This window comes from Cyprinodon tularosa, unplaced genomic scaffold, assembly GCF_016077235.1.
Source record: "Cyprinodon tularosa strain WSP-4 unplaced genomic scaffold, ASM1607723v1 ctg277, whole genome shotgun sequence".
NCBI classification, from domain to species: domain Eukaryota; kingdom Metazoa; phylum Chordata; class Actinopteri; order Cyprinodontiformes; family Cyprinodontidae; genus Cyprinodon; species Cyprinodon tularosa.
In genome coordinates, this window is record NW_024038982.1 from 205,483 (window position 1) to 219,691 (window position 14,209).

Below are 14,209 nucleotides of genomic sequence, written 5' to 3' on the forward strand. Positions count from 1 at the left end.
CACTACAGCTAAGATACATTGGAAAAGTTACTTCCCAAATTAGCACTTGAATTGGGTCTATGAGCCAAGAAAAAGTATCATCATCAGAGGTTTCAAGTAACGGAGTACAAATACTTCATTACTGTACTTAAGTACACTTTTTAGGTATCTATACTTTACCCCATTACTTTTTTTTCTTCCTACTTCTAACTTCTACTCATATTTTCACACAAGTATCTGTACTTTCTATTCCTTACATTGTAACTTTACTCATTACTCTTGGCTTCAGTTTAATGTTTATAAATATTTATTTTAGGTCATGTGCGCCATCCAATGCAGATCATTGGCGCCATCCACATCTAGTGGAAACTAGTGCAATTGGATGAGTCATATAACGCAAACACTCATTGGTTAGCTAAAGGACTTCATCAGCAGCAAGCAGGTGTTCTTCAAACTGCAAACGTGAACTGTCTATGCCATGCTACAATGTCGGATTCAGAAAAAGACGTTGAAATGTCTGAAAGGTCTGACACAGGCGAGAGCTTATCGGGAGATGGAGACCCAACAAGACCTCCATCATCCTTGGCCCTATCTCAAAGCATTTTTCGAAATAGTTGAAAAATTGAGCTTTCAATTCATATAGTGGCATCTGGCTGTTTTTTTTTAAGGTTACTTTATACCTTTATACTTTAAATAGTTTTTGAAGCACATACTTTTTCACTTTTACTTGAGTAGAGATCAAGTTGATACTTCAACTTTGACCGGAGTGTTTTTAAACTGCAATATCTATTCTTCTACTTAAGTAACAAATATGTGTACATTTGACACCACTGATCATCATCAATTATAACCGTTATATATAGATAAAATAGACGTTTAAATGTCATATTTTCTGATGACACCACTATATGGTAATAAGTCTAAATAAAAAAGCACAGGAAGTCAATTAGCTATTTGTCCTACTTGCATTGGGAAGATGGTTTAGCTGTATTAAATACAGAACAAACTTTAAAACAGTTTTCCCCCTGGGCTGTGAAGGCAATCATCCCCCTCTAGATCCACAATAGTCCATTTCATGACTAATGTTCACTAAAAGGCAGCTTTAACATGAGCTGCACTTTATGTAAATAAATAATGCTATATCTCCATGCATTTATCCCATACTTCGGTTTTGGGTTGTTACAGATGCTATTAGTGCTCCAACTTTCCTGTTCCATTAAATGTTTATGTTTTGTTATGTCTTACTTCTTGAGGAACACTTTTAAAGATGCTCATTTATTTTGAAATTGTTTTAATTCTGTTTGTGTTCTATATATGTGTGTTCTGAGCAGAGTGTCTCAACAGAAATTGCATTGTAGGTCCAAAATAACAATACAGATTCTGTATTCTTAAATTGAACCTTGTGGAACACTACAGTAACATTTGGATAAACACATTATATAATTTAAAGAAAGTATGTTATTTAGATACATTTATTACAGCACAGAAGATTTCAATGTATTTGTACTCATCTGTAGTGGAATGGTGTGTTGAGTGCTTGCAAGGCCACACGAGTGTAGCCACACAGTGAGTTCAAAACTCTGTTGGATTTCCTTAATGATCAGAATGAAGTCAGTGTAAACATTATTTCCATGGCAGTTCATAGCTATATTAGATCTTATATTGCCCATTATTAAGTATTATTTCACCTAGTCTGTGTTTTTTGTGTGTATATTTATATTTAATCATAGCTACAAGTTAGTGATTAATAAATGTACATGATTTACAAAACATTTATTTAAACAAAGAAAGGTTTTCAGCAGATGAGATACTGTATCTGTCCTTCACAAGTCACACTAAAGGCTTAAATTTTTTATTGTCAAGTCTTAAAGTTGTTAGGGATCCAGTTTGTGTGGGTTGTTTGTGTGTTTGTTCTCTCTCCACCACCAGGTGGTGCCCTGTTCTCGTTGGGCCTCCCTGCACACATGCAGCTCGTTGGTTCATTACTGGAGGAGTATTTTAGCAGTGGTCTGTCACTACCTCGAGGCCAGAGTGTTTGCCAGTTCAAGTTCCCGTTCAAGTTCCCATCGGAAATCCAAGAGACAGTCCGCTCCATTACTCCTCTGGGTCCAACGTACACTATATTGCCAAAAGTATTTGCTCACCCATCCAAATTATTGGAATCAGGTGTTCCAATCACTTCCATGGCCACAGGTGTATAAATTCAAGCACCTAGGCATGCAGACTGTTTTTACAAACATTTGTGAAAGAATGGGTCGCTCTCAGGAGCTCAGTGAATTCCAGCGTGGAACTGTGATAGGATGCCACCTGTGCAACAAATCCAGTCGTGAAATTTCCTCGCTCCTAAATATTCCACAGTCAACTGTCAGCTGTATTATAAGAAAATGGAAGTGTTTGGGAACGACAGCAACTCAGCCACGAAGTGGTAGGCCACGTAAACTGACGGAGCGGGGTCAGCGGATGCTGACGCGCATAGTGCGAAGAGGTCGCCAACTTTCTGCAGAGTCAATCACTACAGACCTCCAAACTTCATGTGGCCTTCAGATTAGCTATAGAACAGTGCGCAGAGAGCTTCATGGAATGGGTTTCCATGGTCGAGCAGCTGCATCCAAGCCATACATCACCAAGTGCAATGCAAAGCGTCGGATGCGGTGGTGTAAAGCACGCCGCCACTGGACTCTAGAGCAGTGGAGACGCGTTCTCTGGAGTGACGAATCGCGCTTCTCCATCTGGCAATCTGATGGACGGGTCTGGGTTTGGCGGTTGCCAGGAGAACGGTACTTGTCTGACTGCATTGTGCCAAGTGTAAAGTTTGGTGGAGGGGGGATTATGGTGTGGGGTTGTTTTTCAGGAGCTGGGCTTGGCCCCTTAGTTCCAGTGAAAGGAACTCTGAATGCTTCAGCATACCAAGACATTTTGGACAATTCCATGCTCCCAACTTTGTGGGAACAGTTTGGAGCTGGCCCCTTCCTCTTCCAACATGACTGTGCACCAGTGCACAAAGCAAGGTCCATAAAGACATGGATGACAGAGTCTGGTGTGGATGAACTTGACTGGCCTGCACAGAGTCCTGACCTCAACCCGATAGAACACCTTTGGGATGAATTAGAGCGGAGACTGAGAGCCAGGCCTTCTCGTCCAACATCAGTGTGCGACCTCACAAATGCGCTTCTGGAAGAATGGTCAAAAATTCCCATAAACACACTCCTAAACCTTGTGGACAGCCTTCCCAGAAGAGTTGAAGCTGTTCTAGCTGCAAAGGGTGGACCGACGTCATATTGAACCCTATGGATTAGGAACGGGATGTCACTTAAGCTCATATGTGAGTCAAGGCAGGTGAGCAAATACTTTTGGCAATATAGTGTATGTCTACCTGTCCGCTCTCCAACGAGTTCCCTCTTCTCTGGGAAAATCCCACACAGACTGGATTCAAGGATTGACAAGAACCCCCTCAGACGTGAGTCCCGCTCCAGCTTTATTCAGGTCACAGTCAAATTTCCCACAGTCCCTGAACTGATCTCTGTGGTCTCCCCTTAGACCTTCGGCCGGTTCACCAGTCCACTGAGTTCCAGATCCTACTCCTGTACACATTATAACAAATAAACCTGTTAAACTTTTTCCCGTGTTTTCTGAGTGTGTTCTCTGCGTGTGGGTCACATACCTTAAACCGATCATGACAAAAGTAAAGTACAGATGGGAAAGTCTCAAGTTGACTCACAAGTTAAAGACTAAGAAGTCTCACGTCAAATCAAAGTCCTGTGTTTTAGATTTCAAGTCTTTAACAAGTCAAAAATAAGCTATCCCTGAAACGACATGAGGAAACAAAAAATATGGACATTTATTAACTGTTTTCTTATTTTTTTAATAAAATGAGAACAAGTAATCCCAAGAAAAGATTCAGTAAGGCTTTAGATTAAGGGGTATTTTAAAACCATCAAGACTGCTATATATATATATATACATAACATATATTTCAATTATGCAATACATGTTCGTAGCTTAGCTAGACAACAACGTCTTAATCCCACATACTAATGTACATGCTTGCATTGGTTATTTCATGTGCAAACTTTGTCATTTTCTATACACAGAGTGTATGCAAAACAAAATTTTGATGCATACAGCTTTTTCAACAGTGAATGAGCAGCTTAGCAGTGAAATTAACATTTCAATTTATAAAGTGCAGGAGTGATCAAAATGTAAACAGTGTGGAAGAGACATAGTGCAAAAGGCATTGATGTGGAAGATTCAGAGCAGTGCAAAATAAATAAATGAATATTGTGCAAAATACAGTTGAACACAGAGTTGAATTCTATTTAAAGGGATTTGAAAATTCACCATGTAGTGCAAATATGATGTTTACAGTGTGATGAAGAGTCTCGATTTGTGATGTGATTAGAGTTTCAACAGTCTGATGGCAGCGGGGAGAAAGCTGTTGCAGAACCTGCAGCGAGTGCTGCAAAGTCTCTTCCCAGAGGGCAGCAGGGAGAACAGTCCATGGTGGGAGTGTAAGGGGTCATTGATGATGTTACGGGAGGACACTCACTACACAACACAACATTATCATATCCTTTTTCAGCCAACTATCTGTAGGATACTGACGCAGACGACCATACACAGGCAGTAAAAAAGTCTTCTGAAATGTTCATAAGGGAGGAAACATTGAACAAAAATGCTTTTCAATGGAAACATGCCTTCTGTTATATTTTAGCATCTCAACTACAATGGTAGACATCATCACTGATTAGAAGCTGTTGCTAATAGGAATAAAGCAACAGTGCGGCATCTTAAACGAACAATTAAATGTTTATAATCTTATTGCATCCATTTGTCTTGTTGCAGTTTTAGTGAAATAAACAAACAAACAAACATTAAATAAAAAATCTTACCTCTTTGAATCTTCTATAGACATTCGGTGTTAGGAGAACTTAAAAGCTGTTAGAGAACATTATGGAACAAACAGGATCATTATGAACTAGTAACCCATTTTTATAGCACAGTTCAGTACAAGGACAGTTCAAAGTGTTTTACATGATTGAAAAAATTAAATAGAAGAAGAATAAAAGCAGATTAAAAGCAAATACAGACAAAAACATGGTACAAGCAGGTGGTAAAGCAAATAAAACAGTTGGATCACAATCTGAAACTATTGATACCTCAGTTAACAGTTTAACAGTCAAATGCAGTTCTACACAAATGTGTTTTTAACTTTGACTTAAAAGAACTCAGGCTTTTATCACTTTTACAGACTTCTGGGAGTTTGTTCCAGATAAGTGGATCATAGGACCTAAATGCTGCTTCTCCATGTTTGGTTTTACTTCTGGGTGTACAGAGTAGGCTTGAACTAGAAGACCTGAGTGGTCTGGGGAGCTGGTACTCTGACAACAAATATGTTATGTATTGAGGTGCTGATCCATTCAGTGATTTATAGACTAACAGAAGGCTTTTATTGTCCATTATCTGAGATACAGGGAGTCAGTGCAAGACCTTCAAAACCAGACTGTTGAGCTCTACTTTCTTAGTTCTAGTGAGAACAAGGGCAGCAGGGTTTTGGATCAGTTGCAGCTGTCTGATGGACTTTAAGGCAACCCTATGAAGAGACTGTTGTATTTATCACGTCTACTAAAGATAAATATATGAATGAGTTTTTCTAGATCCTGCTTGGACATTAGTCTTTTAATCCTATAGATCAGGGGTAACCAACTAAAAATCAGCAGGGTCCGAATAAAGAAAATCAACAACCAGCAGAGGTCCGGAGACATTTTCAATTAAAATTTGTTACTTTAAACAGCATTTAACATTGAAATAAAAATGCAGGTGTTTCTGCATTCATGTTATAAATTGAATTTCTAAATAAAAAAAATATAAAAAAATAAAGCATTTTTCTATTTTAAAATCTAAAGTGTTTAAATGATTTAAATATTTCACAAAACACCTAAAATGACCATTTGTTTTTGTTTTTTTTCTTTCTTTTTTATGGCTTAATGATAGACGTGGTCTTTAGGCTGCCCTGCAAGACTCTTAAACCTAGGTTTGATTGGCAACAAAGCCATTCTAAAGCACATATCAAGGTGCTCCTTCGTGAGCCTGGATTGAAATTTATTTTGGATTATGGTCATGGTGGAGAATCCTGCTTCACACCAGTAGGTTGAGCCAAACACACTCAAAATGTGCAGGTTCATCTTTGAGCACCCCATTTCTTTTCTTTCACTAGTTCCCCGCAGTTCTTCTAGCAGTCCAAACTCTCTCCGTTCTCTTTTTCTCATCGTCTTCTCCTTCTTCCCCATCGCCTGGCTTGCCACAGGTTTTCCTGATGTGTCTAAAAGTAGCTTGCAGCAGCAACCCTGACTGACAGCAGCTCATTGGCTAATTTGTATCACGTGTAGCCTGGTGCCGGACGCTCCAGAGGGCTTTACCTTTTTAACGGGAGAAGCGGTGCAAGTGAAATTAGACACTATTTTCGGACAACATGCAGTAATTTATACATTTTTTGTATCCGGTTGGGTCCGGGTTAGCCAGCAGGTGGGTCCCGATCCAGACCGTCGTCCGCTAATCCGGGACCTCTGCTGTAGATGTCCTTTGGATGATAAAAGGCTTACTTGGTGACTATCTTACCTCTAGTTTATTTGTTCAAATGACAGACTAAACTAATCTTCACAAATTGTCTACATGAACTTTGACTGAGGGGGCATTTTTTTAAAGTGAACAATCAAAAATGTTTAAGTCTGTACATCAGTTGGGAGTAAAATATCCCGAAGATCTGCAGGAAAATGATGTATCATTATTCAGTTACACTATTTATGTCTGTCACTTGGCTCTGTATAAAAATAATCAATCTGCATGGTGTCATGTCCTGCAGAGGGTAATATTGAGTTAACGTGGCGAATTCTTCTTCCGTAGATATTCTTAAGACATTTCGTTTTATAATTATACAAATTTTAAAAGATGCATAGTTTTAGGTTTATAAAAGAGGATGCATGTATTTTTAAAGGGGGCAGGGGGTTGTCTAATTTGATAAGCATTCTTCCTTTATGGAATCAACACACAGAAACATATTGCAGCATTAAAAATGTTTTATTTTTCCTCTTTCATTCAGCATTGTTATATAGACAGAAGTCCATATTATGTACAACTTCAAGTTGCTCATTCTTACAACAAAGATTATGTTGCTATTTCTAAGGATAACTGAAGGTGTTCATGATGTTAGATCTGCTTTATCCAGTACTGAATGAAAAAAAAGAGCCTTTAAAGATCTTCAAAGAATCCCATAAGGACCATTAATTCAGAAATTTGTTGGAGGTACTCGGAAAAACTAATGGTGCCATCACCGTCCTCATCGAATTCTTTGAACATATGATTCAGTTGTTTATTGTCTCCCTGTCAGATAAAAGAAAATGTTTAAGTTATTGTGGAATTTGACTGGATTATAACCGTTTGCTACAAAAAAGATAGAAAGTTTACTTACAGCAAGTTCAGGTAACTCAGCTTTTAGCAGACTAGAGAATGCACGCTTGGAAAGAGTCTTTTTGTCTCCATCTTTCTTTGCATACTTATCAAAGGGCTTCCTGAGAATCTTCATTGCTTCTTCAATCCCATCCATGGCAGCTAAAACAACAAATCATTTAAGTTTATATTTGTGGTTGAAAATCAGCTAAAACAATATTTTGTTTTGTCATGAAAATCTAAGTGTGGTTAATCCTTTATTAGTGTAAACCTTTATAGAACTACTCACAAAGATGGGGAAAGATTTTATAGTTATCAAATGAGCAAAAACTTAAACTCATGACCTTCTTAACCAGATAACACAGCTGAGTGTGGGATAAAGTACGGCTAATGTACAGGTTTCTACTGATCAGTGTATATTTATTTTGCATTGAGTTGATTTATCCTTATCAAATATTAATTCATTATACAGTATTTTCACTGTAGCTTTCTAAACTGATAAAAACAGTACTCACAAGGTAAGTTTTAAGTTGGTTCTTCTATGGATTTGCACTCAACAAATTACTGTAATGTAATCAATCATTCTCAGTCAAATGTGATCTGAAGACTGCTAACGCTGTAGCTATCTAGTCATAAAAAGCAAATATGTTTCTTTTTTATTCTTACCAGTCTGTATGGATATGCAGTAGAGCCTGAGGAAGAGAGCTGGATGTGTGAGGAGAGCGCATAGAGGAGGCCCTTTTAAAGCAAACTCGGACACCTTGGCTCCAAGCACCACCCAATCCCCACCAACTTCCTCATTTCTTTAAGATTGTACTCACCTTGATTTTTGTTGTTGCTTTTTCTTGTTTTTAGTAACCAAAGCATTCTGAGACTGATAGAAATGTTGTTTTTCAGTGACTAAACTTTTAGCTAGGTTTATCCAACTGTATCTTTCTCTCAATAGGCCCTTTAGAGGGGATAGTTGCTTAATTTGACCACATCACAAAAGTAATAACAAATAAATACAAACACATCATTACATAGCATTGATTACAATGTTATTTTACAAATTATATGCCGTAAAAAAAAAAGATAAAAAAATTACCTTACCTTAAACTGCCTAAATCAGTATTACAGAAAGATCTTGAAAAGGACAAGCTTAGTCGAAACAACTTTTCGAAAACTGTTGCAGGAAATTTTTAGAAAAATCATTCACACAAGTGTAAAAGTAAGTACCATGTTTTAGAAAAGAGTTAATGTTTGCAAATAGCCTTTTATAAATCATGACACTGAATAAAAATGATACAGAAAACTCCCACCTAAACTGTTTATGACAGGAAATTTCCTAATACACAAATCAACAAGATAGTTGGTACAGCTTGTTTCATTAAAGAAAACCACACAATGGTAAGAGAAATAACTTAAATCTCATAAAAATAATTGATAAGTATTATATGAAAATAAATAAAAGAAATGAAAGTCAAACATGCTTCAACAAAATGATTTAAGAAATAAACTCATAAAACAGGCTTGGAAGAAAATTATGGTACAGTATGAGCGCTCCTAAAAAGAAAATTTAAAAAACCAGGACCCTTGAACTCTGTTACCTGAGATATGCTGCCGGAGGTTCTGATCTCAGGCAGCCACAGATTTCTTTGAATTAATGTCCTACAGTAAGCTAATAATTAATACCAACTTCATGACATATTTTTCTTTAAATATTCTCAATTTACCGTAACAGTTTGAATTAAATAAGACTTAAATCTAAACACGGCAATTACATTTCTTTATTTAACTGCTTTAGGGTTTTCCTAATTCAGAGGTCTACATACACAAAAATTACTTTCTATATGTTTATAAATTTAGTAGGTACTTTAATCCAAAGCGTCTTACAAAGTAGAGACAATATTACAGTTATCATCATTATGACAGTAAGTTCTCCAGAGGAAAATCCCTAGTCAGAATCAGTGGTGAAAGAAAAGAGGTAAAGTTAAGAAGTACAAAAAAATTCATAGAGGAGCACAGGGCTATGGTTAAGAGTAGAGCTGTGTTGAAGCATTTTTTCCCAAAGTCTAAATAACTGTAAATGAGTCTAGTTTACTTGAATTATTTGATCAAGCCACTCCTTCATATGGCTGGTAGGGATATTCTTCAGTTTGACTGTATTCTTTTTATATCATTGAAAAAAGCTAAAAAAAATTCCAAATATTAGGATAACATTTTTTCCATAGTTCTTTGATTTTGGGTTATCCATGCATAAAAGTTTAAGATGCCAAAGGTTTTTACAGTCATCCATGCAAGCAATTATATCCATCTATAAACGACATCTGACTCTCCAGCAATCATACTCTTGTAAAAGAAAACAACTTAAGATTTCCAGAGAACTGAATGAAAACACCTCAGAACAAAAGAACATGAGAAGACACCTACTTAAGCTGTTAGAAATGTCATTTTCAACTAGCGAAGGATTCCTGTGCTATTACATCTGTACATCTGTTGCAACATGTTTGCTTTACATGTCGGTACATGGTCTGCATTCAAGTGAATTTTTTTTTTTAAATATGCTCTAATTATTCTGATGTTGAAAAAGTAGAAATCAACTGAACCAAAAGAGGAAAAGTTCAGTTTTATGTACTGATGTTGTAAGAATCAGTAAATGTTTGGATATAATATTCTACCATCTTCTGTAATCAAATAGAAATGGCCCAGGAAAAAGATCCATTATATATGATCTGAAGTTAATCTTTCCATCTCAGGTTTCATCCACCTTGTACATACTTTTATGCAAAACTTCCAGCATAGTTTTATCTACATCTTTTTGGAGGGGAAAACGCAGTGCTGATTTGCTCATCAGTCCGTGAAACTGATCAAGTTTGCGGACGACACCACCCTCATCGGGCTCATCTCGGACTGTGATGAGTCTGCCTACAGGAGGGAGGTGGACCGGATGGTGTCCTGGTGCAGCAGCAAAAACCTGGATCTGAACGCCCAAAAGACAGTGGAGATGATCGTGGACTTCAGAAAGGTCACAGCCCCACCGTCCCCCCTTGCCCTCACAGACAGCCCTACCCCCATCTCCAACGTGGAGTCCTTCCGCTTCCTGGGCACCACCATCACCCAGGACCTCAAGTGGGAGTCGACCATCAGCTCCCTCGTCAAGAAGGCCCAGCAGAGGATGTTCTTTCTGCGGCAGCTGAGGAAACTTAAGCTGCCAACCCGGATGTTGGTGCAGTTTTACACCTCCATCATTGAGTCCATCCTCACCTCCTCCATCACCGTGTGGTACGCTGGCACCACCGCCAGGGACAGATACCAACTGCAGCGCATTGTGCGCTCCGCTGAGAAGGTGATCGGCTGTAAGCTGCCATCACTCCAGGACCTGTATGTCTCCAGGACCAGGAGGCGTGCAGGTCGCATCACAGCCGACCCTTCTCACCCTGGACACAGTCTGTTTGTACCTCTCCCTTCAGGGAGGAGGCTACGGTCCATACGGACCAGAACCTCCCGCCATAAAAACAGCTTCTTCCCCTCTGCCGTAAGACTCATGAACACATAACTATATGTCAGACTCCATAACCTGCCCATGCCATTTACACTGCTGTATTGCACACTGCTCTATTTGCACTACCTTGTACATTTTACTTTTTATACTTTTTATATTTTTTTTTATTTATCCATATTTTTATCCTAAGTGTATATATTTGTATATTTTTGCATGCCTTATACTCCAGTGTTTTTAGAGATTTTTATAATTTTATTTACCTATTTCATATTATATGTTTCATGTTGCACGATTGTACCATAAAAAATTCCTAGTTGTGAACTCCTTCACTAACAATGGCAATAAACCCGATTCTGATTCTGAGTTTCTTCCCATAACAGAGACACATATTGAGCTTGTTTAACATTACATTTTTATGAAGACAATATTTTTGGTTCATTTTTTCTGTTTCTTTTGTGTGTGTCTGTTTATTGGTTTCCTCATAACCCAGTCGGCCTCAACACTAGGCTGCTTACACTGAGCCTGGTTCTACTAGAGATTTCTTCCTCTTTAAGTTCATTTTTCTCTCCATTGTCACTGTTTGCATGCTCAGAGTGAGGGATTAGTGCAAAGGTATTGACACCGAGCAAGGGGATACTCACTTTTGATCTGGCTCATCCAGGCACAGTGAATCCTGTAAAGTTAACTACTTGATGCAATCAGCTGTGCTTCCTTAGATATAAAACTTTTAAATAACCTCTAGGTGATTTGATTGATTTGTTTCTGTAAAATGCCTTTAGGTAACATAGGTTTTAAATTGGCGGTGCATAAATAAACTTAATGGTACAGATAAGCTGAAGACTCAAAGCATAAATATTGGTATTCATTACGGCATATAAACACTTGATGAAAACAATTTACTATTAAAAAACTAAATGCAACTAAAAATTGTTTTTGTTGATGTTTGATTGAGTGTTGCACTTGGAAAACCTACATTTGGCTACTCATTTGAAAAGACATCATGAAAAAAAGATACGATTTTTTTAAAATATGCCTGGTGCCCAACCCTTGCCAGTTTCACCACGTAACAATATTGACACAGCAAAAAGGCACAACCTGTTTTTCACAGTCTAAAGTTAAATCAGATTGAATTTTCATATATGGCATGTAGATTTTAATCTTTAAATTGTTTTGGGGTTTTCAAATTCAGAGGTTTAAATGAACAATAATAATTAAGTGTTAAAACAATTCATACCAAAGTAAACGCTTTTTTTTTAGTCAAAATTACTTAATTCGAGCACATCCTGCATACGCATTGTAGAGCAATTCATCGTTTTCACTGCATTCTTTTTTTTTATATCTTTGAAAAAGCTGAAAAATTTCCAAAATATTAGGATAACATTTTTTCAGAGATTTCTTTAAGTTTGGGTTATCCATGCATAAAAGTTTAAGATGCCAAAGGTTTTTACATTCATCCATTCCAGCAATTATATGCATCTATAAACAGCATCTAACTCTCCAGCAATCATACTCTTGTAAAAGAAAACAACTTAAGATTTCCAGAGAACTAAATGAAAACACCTCAGGAGAAATACCAAAGAACGTGAGAAAACACCTGCTTAAGCTGGTAAAAAATGTCATTTTCAATGAGTGAATGATTACTGAGCTATTACATCTGTTGAAACATGCTTGTCTGGGTTGGTGTACTTATATGTAATGTACATACTGTACAATTCTCTATGTTTTCTGCGTTCAATAGACATTTTGCAAAATTGCTCTCATTATTCTGATGTTTAAAAAATAGAAATCATAATCCTAACTGAAGCAAAAGAGGAAAACGTCAATTTTATGTTTGTTGTAAGAATCAGTAAATGTTTGGATTTAATATTCTACCATCTTCTGTGATCAAATAGAAATGGCCCAGGAAAAAGATTTATTATAAATGATCTGAAGTTAATATTTCGATCTCAGGTCTTATCCAACTTGTACATACTTTTATCAAAACTTCCAGCATAATTTTATCAACATCATTTTGGAAGGGAAAACGCAGTGCTGATTTTCTGAAAATAAGCAGTGTTTCAGGCGCTGACTGTCTCGCAGTGTTGGGCAAGCTACTTGTCCAGTGTAGTGAGCTAAGCTATCAGTTACTCAACAATAAATTAAGCTTCACTACACCAAAGCTACCACCTAAAGAATTATAGCAAGCTAAGTTACACTAATGTGTTAAAAGTAGCTTAACTACATCAGAAGCTACTTAACGTTGTACCAACCTAATATCAATTCAAAATGAGTCTGATACACTGGTTAAAATATTTATTAAAGATCAGCCAATGACATAACACAGTGTAAAAATTGCTTTATGATCAGCATAATAAAAAAACTAAAGTAATTACTAGTAGACAAACTAGTAAACAATCTGCTGTTTTTAGAACCAAATTAAAGGTACTGTGTAGTGTTATACACATTGAGACATGGCTATGAGTTTGCATTCAATGGACATCTCTAGGGAAAACAAAACCCTACAAAAGGCATCTTATTTCTTTAGGGTCTCCCTTAGAGAAAACGTCTTCAGACTTCAATTTAACAGTCGATTCAAGTAAGAAATGAAACTGTTTACAGAAAAGGTGAAAATGTTGGGAGCTGGAGAAGTACCACCTTCCTCCAGCAGAGTCCGCCGTGGATCCTCCTGAGTCGAGCCTCCTGCACAGCTGGAGCCCATTCCATCATCAGAGGATCCACAGTATTTAAGCTGTCTTCAGACCTTGCCTCAACGCCGCAGTGTTGATCCAGTTGGTTAGCACCTAAGCCTAGTATCTCTGAGAACCTTTGTTGACTCTTGAATCCAGACTGGATTCTAACCTTTGTCTCTGTTTTCCAGGAAACCTGTTTTTCTCCTGTGAAGCTCTGGAAGAGCTTAACCTGCCGAGCCTGCCCTCTGAGCCAAACCTGAAGTCCCTCTCTGGATTCCCATGCAGCTCTGGATTAAGAGCTGGAAACTCAAAGCCAAGGTCAGCTCACTTTCAAGAAGTAAGACGCTGAAGCAGCTAACGGACTCTGCTGAACAAACTATCTCCGGACCCAACAGTTTCCCTCTCAAGGCTTTAACCAAGAACCCTCAAGGTACGAATCAGAAACAGTCTGAATCAAACTCCTTTGAGCAAACGCTAACTGAACTGTCTCCCACGCAGACTCCAGTGAACCAGTTCCCCAGGCCTGAACCAGAACCAGTGATTAACTCTGTGCTTGTGACAATAAACTTTGTTAAACCTTTTACTTCAGTTTCCGTCTCCGTGGTGTTCTGCATTATTGGGTCTCACTAGTGAA

At 37.7% G+C, this 14,209-nt stretch overlaps 1 long non-coding RNA gene across 1 annotated transcript; it reads right to left on the reverse strand.

The window, feature by feature from the left end:
- Window positions 1-7,034: 7,034 nt before the first annotated feature.
- On the reverse strand, window positions 7,035-8,223 carry LOC119786727. The gene is made up of 3 exons (XR_005281226.1): window positions 8,089-8,223; window positions 7,445-7,584; window positions 7,035-7,356 (listed from the first exon to the last, which is right to left on the reverse strand). It is a non-coding gene; the product is annotated as an uncharacterized LOC119786727 (long non-coding RNA).
- Between the last annotated feature and the right edge of the window lie 5,986 nt (window positions 8,224-14,209).